The sequence below is a fragment of the Tenebrio molitor genome, unplaced genomic scaffold (genome assembly GCF_963966145.1).
Source record: "Tenebrio molitor unplaced genomic scaffold, icTenMoli1.1 SCAFFOLD_864, whole genome shotgun sequence".
NCBI classification, from domain to species: Eukaryota; Metazoa; Arthropoda; class Insecta; order Coleoptera; family Tenebrionidae; genus Tenebrio; species Tenebrio molitor.
In genome coordinates this window covers 8,622-15,780 of record NW_027184263.1, presented here as the reverse complement: position 1 = coordinate 15,780, position 7,159 = coordinate 8,622, and the positions used below count along the sequence as shown (strand labels likewise).

Sequence of the window (7,159 nt, the reverse complement as noted above, 5' to 3'; positions counted from 1 at the left end):
GCTCATAATATTTGTGTCACGCGAATCTACGTCGAAAACTAGAAAAAAAAAAATTCAATTCGAATTTCAATAATCGAAACGATGCGTCGTCGATACTAAACGTAGGTAGTAACTAAAGTGTGATCGGGTGCGATAAAAGTGTCCGTCAATAATCATCATCCGACAATCATTTAATAGACGAACGCTAATTTTTGGCACTCACTCGGACGACAGAACCAGTCCAGACGGAAACCGGGGCGCGGGGTGGGTGGGTGGTTGTATGTCCGTGAATCTGTCCGGCGCGCGTCAACATTTCAGTTATCGTCGCGAGAGTTAAAACGAAAGGTGGTTAGTGTGAAAGTGACGTTTTTTCGTGGAGACACGTTACGAAGGGTGAGTACCTAATATAATATAAAACCAACCGAAAACCCACAATAGTGCCCCGGTTTATTATCGTGAATAGGTGTTTGGTAAATATTTTCTGTATTCCAACTAGCAAGTCTTTTATCAAAAAACTCCGGCAACATGGCTATTGTGGTATTGTTGATACCACCTAACTGAAGAACTTAGTTAATAACTAAGTCGACGATTTTATCGGGAAATTGAACGGAGAAACAAAAATAGCTCTTAGCGACAGTTGCCTGAAGTCGCAAATAACGGCGATTGACGAAATCACGTTTTTTTTATTTTAATTCCAATGAACAATACACAGGGTCACAATTATCTGTTATGTATTCTATAATGTTTTGCAAAGTAAATAATGTGAGTTGTCATGCGTAATATTAATTAGCTAAGTAATTTTTGCAAGTATTTTATGTCAGATATGCAATGTATAATAACGTAATGTTGCAAAGTATTTTAATTTTTATGCTAGGTAGAGATAATAACTCGACAATAACTCTTCTCTAATGAAAAAAAAAATAGAAAATGATTTAGGAACATAAAAAATCTCATTAAAACAGGAACAATTGAAATTAAAATAAACATAACATTCTGTACTAAAGTACAGTTTTGTTCACTCCTTTTTTCAAAGTCTTCTGTCCTCTCATTTGCACATACTGCTATTCCAAAACAGTGAAATTGTCTGTTTCAGGGAATCCTTAACGTTCCTTGCTAATGTCAACAACGTTTTCGATGAAACAAAGAGTCGGAAAAATGTCGGCTCATTGTATTCAATAACATACGCGACTACAAAACCATCTGTATCATTTGTAGGAATCGCGGTTTTTTCGATGAGAATTCGTTCTAATTTTTTCTTTCTTAAAAAAGCTAAGTAATTTTAATTTCACTAAAGATGAACATTTAGGCTATATGCTGGGTAATGCAAATCCATCAACCATCAACTAGGTTGTTCAGCAGATGTACGATTGTTTATTTGATTTCTTCTTCCGAAGAGTTGTATTCTGGCAAAATAGAAATTTATTCATAACATAACCTCAATCAACTAAATTATTTCGAATACAATAACCACATAACTACAAGTTGGATAGGCATGGGTGCAAAATACCGATAATGCATGAAACCTAATAATAATAATAATGACATAATAAAAGTTAATTAAAAATCGCTGTTTCACGTCTTTTTCTTTTTTGTTCGAGAGTTTTTGTGGTTCTGAAAAGAACCGTTTATAAATGTGTCGAAAACGAAAAACATCTATTTCGAACTGGTGTACTTGGTGACGGCTTTGGTACCTTCGGAGACGGCGTGCTTGGCCAACTCACCGGGCAACAACAGACGCACGGCAGTTTGAATTTCTCTGCTGGTGATCGTCGAACGTTTGTTGTAGTGTGCCAGACGGGAAGCTTCAGCGGCGATACGTTCGAAGATGTCGTTCACGAAACTGTTCATTATGCTCATAGCCTTACTAGAGATACCGGTGTCGGGATGGACTTGTTTCAACACCTTGTAGATGTAGATGGCATAGCTCTCCTTCCTCCTGCGCTTCTTTTTTTTGTCGCTCTTGGAAATGTTCTTCTGAGCTTTCCCGGCCTTCTTGGCTGCCTTACCACTTGTCTTCGGCGGCATTTTTCAATTCAATTCGATTCAACAAACTCGCGAACTGCTCTGACTCGTGTGCGTGCGTTAACTTTGCACCACCACCTTTCTGATAGGTAGTGTGTTCACCAGAACCCCACCTGAAAACGGGCTCCCACCAATCGTCACGTCCTATTCTCCTATCACGGAGGCTATAAATTCGAAGCACAGCTACCAGCTTTTACAATCGACGAGTCCCGTCCGTCAGTTTTATTACTTCTCGTGGTGTCTAACGAACGAACTTAAAATGTCAGGTCGCGGTAAAGGAGGTAAAGTGAAGGGAAAAGCGAAATCCCGTTCGAGCCGTGCCGGTCTCCAGTTTCCGGTGGGTAGGATACATCGTCTTCTCAGAAAAGGAAATTACGCGGAACGCGTCGGTGCAGGAGCTCCCGTCTATTTGGCCGCCGTCATGGAGTACTTAGCCGCCGAAGTTCTAGAATTGGCAGGAAACGCTGCCCGTGACAACAAGAAGACACGTATTATACCGCGTCATCTGCAGCTGGCCATCAGAAACGACGAGGAATTGAACAAACTCCTGTCCGGAGTTACGATCGCCCAAGGCGGTGTCTTACCCAACATTCAGGCCGTACTTTTACCCAAAAAAACCGAGAAGAAACCTTAAACGAACGATCGATCCATCTCCGTGGCGAAAACTCAAAATATCGGCCCTTCTCAGGGCCACTATAGCTTTTTTTTTTCGTAAAATGACCGATGCATCTTTTCTTTTTGTATTATTATCATTTACGACTGCAATGCCAAAAGGAAAGCAAGGGGTGTTTACGATCTTGGTACATTTATCAGGTAGTCAGTTAGTAATAATTGTCCGTTGTTTCTCGAAAGAACATCATGTTTCTTTTTTTTCCTCTTATTTTTATTTTGTGGTTCTGAAAAGAACCGATTTTGTATTTCGTATTTTATTCTGGTTTTCTCGAACGGTGAAGAGCGCCAGGAAATTAACCTCCGAAACCGTAGAGGGTGCGTCCTTGACGTTTCAAAGCGTAGACGACGTCCATCGCTGTCACGGTTTTACGTTTGGCGTGTTCCGTGTAGGTGACGGCATCTCGGATGACATTTTCCAAGAACACTTTCAGGACTCCGCGAGTTTCTTCGTAGATCAAACCGGAAATACGTTTCACGCCGCCACGACGAGCCAATCTTCTGATAGCGGGTTTCGTGATGCCCTGGATGTTGTCACGCAGGACTTTGCGATGACGCTTCGCTCCTCCTTTTCCCAATCCTTTGCCTCCTTTACCGCGACCGGTCATCTTTTCAGATTATTTCAACTGACACAAAATACCTGCACACCTCGTCCCTAGGAAGTCAACTACCGCAAAATTTCAACTAACGGAGCCTTATATAGATTCAACGGTTCACCATCGACCAATCGACGAAGTCAGCCGTTGACTTTGTTCACGTATAAAAGTACAATTTAATATGGCGGAATTTTTAGTACCCGTTTACCTTTCGACGCGTGCACGTCTAACGATCGTCAGAGTCGATTTTAATAATTGTCAGTTTTGTTTTTCATTCGTTTCATTCGAAATGGCCAGGACCAAGCAGACCGCACGCAAGTCCACCGGAGGAAAAGCCCCCAGGAAACAACTGGCTACCAAAGCGGCCAGGAAAAGCGCTCCCGCCACTGGCGGCGTCAAGAAGCCCCACCGTTACAGACCTGGTACCGTGGCTCTGCGTGAGATCCGTCGTTACCAGAAAAGTACCGAGTTGCTCATCCGCAAGCTTCCCTTTCAACGTTTGGTGAGGGAGATCGCTCAGGATTTCAAAACCGATTTGCGCTTCCAAAGCTCCGCCGTGATGGCCCTCCAGGAAGCGAGCGAAGCTTACTTGGTCGGTCTGTTCGAGGACACGAATTTGTGCGCCATCCACGCCAAACGTGTAACCATCATGCCAAAGGACATCCAACTTGCCAGACGTATTCGGGGTGAACGCGCTTAAATTTTTCCACATCGTGTTTCGGAAGAACAACACGAAACACGAATTTTATAACAAAAAAATCGGTTCTTTTCAGAACCTCAAACTTTACAGGCAAAAAAAAAAATATATCGCCCTTCAACCGGAAATGAATAAAATAAAAATGTCAATAATCGGTCGGTCCTCTCGATTCGGGTTGGGTTGCGGTCGTTCGTAAAATTTTATTGCATCCTGTCATCACCTACCTGCCAGCTGATGCTATCTATTTTATTTGGTTTCGCCGTAAGGATAGTTTTATTTCTTTTTTTCGTCGTAGATTATCGTGTGGCCCTGAAAAGGGCCATTTGTGCGTGCCCCGTTGCCGGTAGTACGATGATGACGTCGGAACGAGGCACAGCCGAACGAACATGAGTCGAGTATCCATCCACGTTTCTCACTTTTTCCTCTTCGGCGAAGCGGCCTTTTTCACCTTGACAGGAATGGCTTTGGCTGTCTTGGGTTTGGGTGCTTTGGGTTTTTTAGTCGGACCAGCCTTGTTAGATTTCTTCGCTTTGGAAGGCGATCGGGGTTTCGGGGCGGCTCTAGTTTTCTTTTCTGCCGAGGAGGCGGCCGATTTCTTGGCTTTCGCTGCGGCGGCGGAGGCAGCGACGGCGCTCTTCTTTTCGGCAGCAGTCTTCTTCGCTTTGGGGGAGGCTTGTTTTTTGGCTGTCTTCGAGGAAGCCTTGTCGGAAGTCGTCGCGACGGCGGTACGTTTGGCGGATGATTTTTTCGTCTTGGATGCGGCGGACGAAGCGGGTTTCCTCTTGTCGGAGGCGGAGGCGACTTTGGCACCACCGGAGGTGGACGAGGCGAGCTTGAACGAACCCGACGCGCCCTTACCTTTCGTCTGAACCAGAGATCCCGACGCCACGGCGCCTTTCAGATATTTCTTGATGAAAGGGGCGACCTTTTCGGCGTCGACTTTGTAATTTGCGGCGACGAACTTCTTGATGGCCTGAAGAGACGATCCTCCGCGTTCCTTGAGTCCCTTGATGGCGTTGTTTACCATCTCGGATGTCGGAGGATGGGACGGTTTCGCCCTGGGATTTTTCGCTTTTTTCTCTTTCTTCGCGTGGGATTGAGGGGTGGCAGCGGAACCGGTGGTGACCGATGATGCTGTTTGATTTTCGACGTCGGCCATCTTTCACGTTAAAACGTTAAAAGTTAATAATAATTATTGAAAAAACACTTGCTCACACACGTACACTTCGAGCACCTCGTGAACGAGAATTGAACAAAAAAATTTTCTAAGTCTTTATAAAATAGTCGCCACTGCGGACGGAAGACTGAACGCGCACCGCGTCCGCCGTCGAAGAAATTGCAGGCCTCGGAATCGTTGCCCGCGTGATGGCATCGTCCTCTTTCCTCGATCACCATCGCCACCGTGTGATCAAGCTGGCCGAACTCGGTTTCCGAAGTTTCCCTGGAGATAGCGAAGTTCGTCTCGGAACGTCGGTGGGTTTCGAATCAGGTACACGCCCCTCCAACCACCAGCCCTAAATCCGGGTCGTCACGGTTTCGATTCGGGACCGACGGTTTACGTCGGCGGTGCGGGGTAGACGCGTCGATTCCGGGAATCCATATTTCGTTCGCCGAAATATTGGTCCATCTCTTCCCGGAATACCGCGCCACCTTCTCGATTTTACGACATCTTCGCGTCGCCAAACGCTTCCGAAACGGTCGAAGCACAGAAAGGACCTGGTGTTCGAACCGAGGCAATTCCGACAACAGGATGCCGCGAACCGCCTCTCCGACGTTCAGGTCGATCGTTTTCGGCGGAAGTTGAAACGGGACGAGTCGACGACGGGTCCCGTTGCCGTCCGGACCCTTCGGGACGGCCGAAAGTCCGTCGAGAGGATCATCCGAAAGGAGACGGTCTTCATCGTCCGACCGATGCCGCACCTACGAGTTTTCCGATATTTTCTTCGACGGATCTTCAGGTTTTCTTCCTTTCTTCCGTCTTTCTCTCTTCGTAATTTCGTGTCCGACCTGCGTCGTCCGAAGTCGGGGTGAAGATCGAAGAAAAAACGCCAAAAATAACAACTCGTCAGCCACGCACACCGCGTTCGAATGTCTAACGGTCCAACTTGGATTTTCGAAGATCGCCGAATCCGAGGGACGATAAATAATAATAATAATAATAATAATGGTAATAAATAATAATGTTAATAATAATAATAATGATATGATGATTATAACGATAATTATTATAGATAGGTAAATAGAAACACAGGTCTCCTCTCGAAAATCGGAACTTCCTGATATTACTTACATATTTCGGTCGATCCAAATGTGGGAATCTCGTCGTCGTCGGAGCAAGCAGCGCGGTAGGTGGGGTGAAATTCTGGATTTTCCACCGCCGCCGGCGGTCGAAAAATGTGCGACGCGGGAGATCGCCAGTCCGTCTAGTAGTCTCTCTTGTCGTTAGAGCGTGACGTGGTGGTTGTTGTGGGATTTCCCGTTAGTTCGGTCCGACGTCGGTCGTCAGAGGGTAAGTGCATACGGAAACGAAACGCATCGCGTTTTGATGTTCATATTCGTGCATCGGAATGTTAAAAGCAATATATTTTACACCAACGATCACACCTAAACACCACGGCAACGGCCATACCACGTTGAAAAGCACCGGTTCTCGTCCGATCACCGAAGTTAAGCAACGTCGGGCGCGGTCAGTACTTGGATGGGTGACCGCTTGGGAACACCGCGTGCCGTTGCCCCCCAACACTTTTTGTTTTTTTTTGAAATCCATAGCAACCACCGAACCGATTTGTTTTTCGTGCAGGTATTCGGAAACATGCACAGACCCGTATAATGTAGATTCATAGCTTTAAGTACTAGATAATTAAGAAAACAATTTTTTTTGTCGATTAATTGTAAACAATTGCAGAATAAAAACTCGTCAAACGGTAAAGGTTGTCGTTCGATCACCGAAGGTAAGCCACGCGGGCAGCGGTCAGCACTTGGACGGGTGACCGGTTCATTATATTCCTTCCGTGAGTTTAACAAAGATAACATATGCAAATGTCGTAAGTGCGACGAGGAAGACGGCGATCTTTTAATGTAAAAAAAATATATATTAGGTTACGCGTACATGCCACTTTGACTGCTGCTTTATTTTTTTGGTTTTTAAATAATTAGAGATCTGAATTCAACATATCAGTTCTATGTTATAATGGAC

General features: G+C 45.2%; 1 non-coding gene across 1 annotated transcript; it reads left to right on the top strand.

Annotated features, from left to right (window-relative positions):
• The first annotated feature begins 6,578 nt into the window (after positions 1-6,578).
• Positions 6,579-6,698, top strand: LOC138141064 (5S ribosomal RNA). Its single transcript, XR_011162960.1, has one exon. It is a non-coding gene; the product is annotated as a 5S ribosomal RNA (ribosomal RNA).
• The last annotated feature ends 461 nt before the right edge of the window (positions 6,699-7,159 follow it).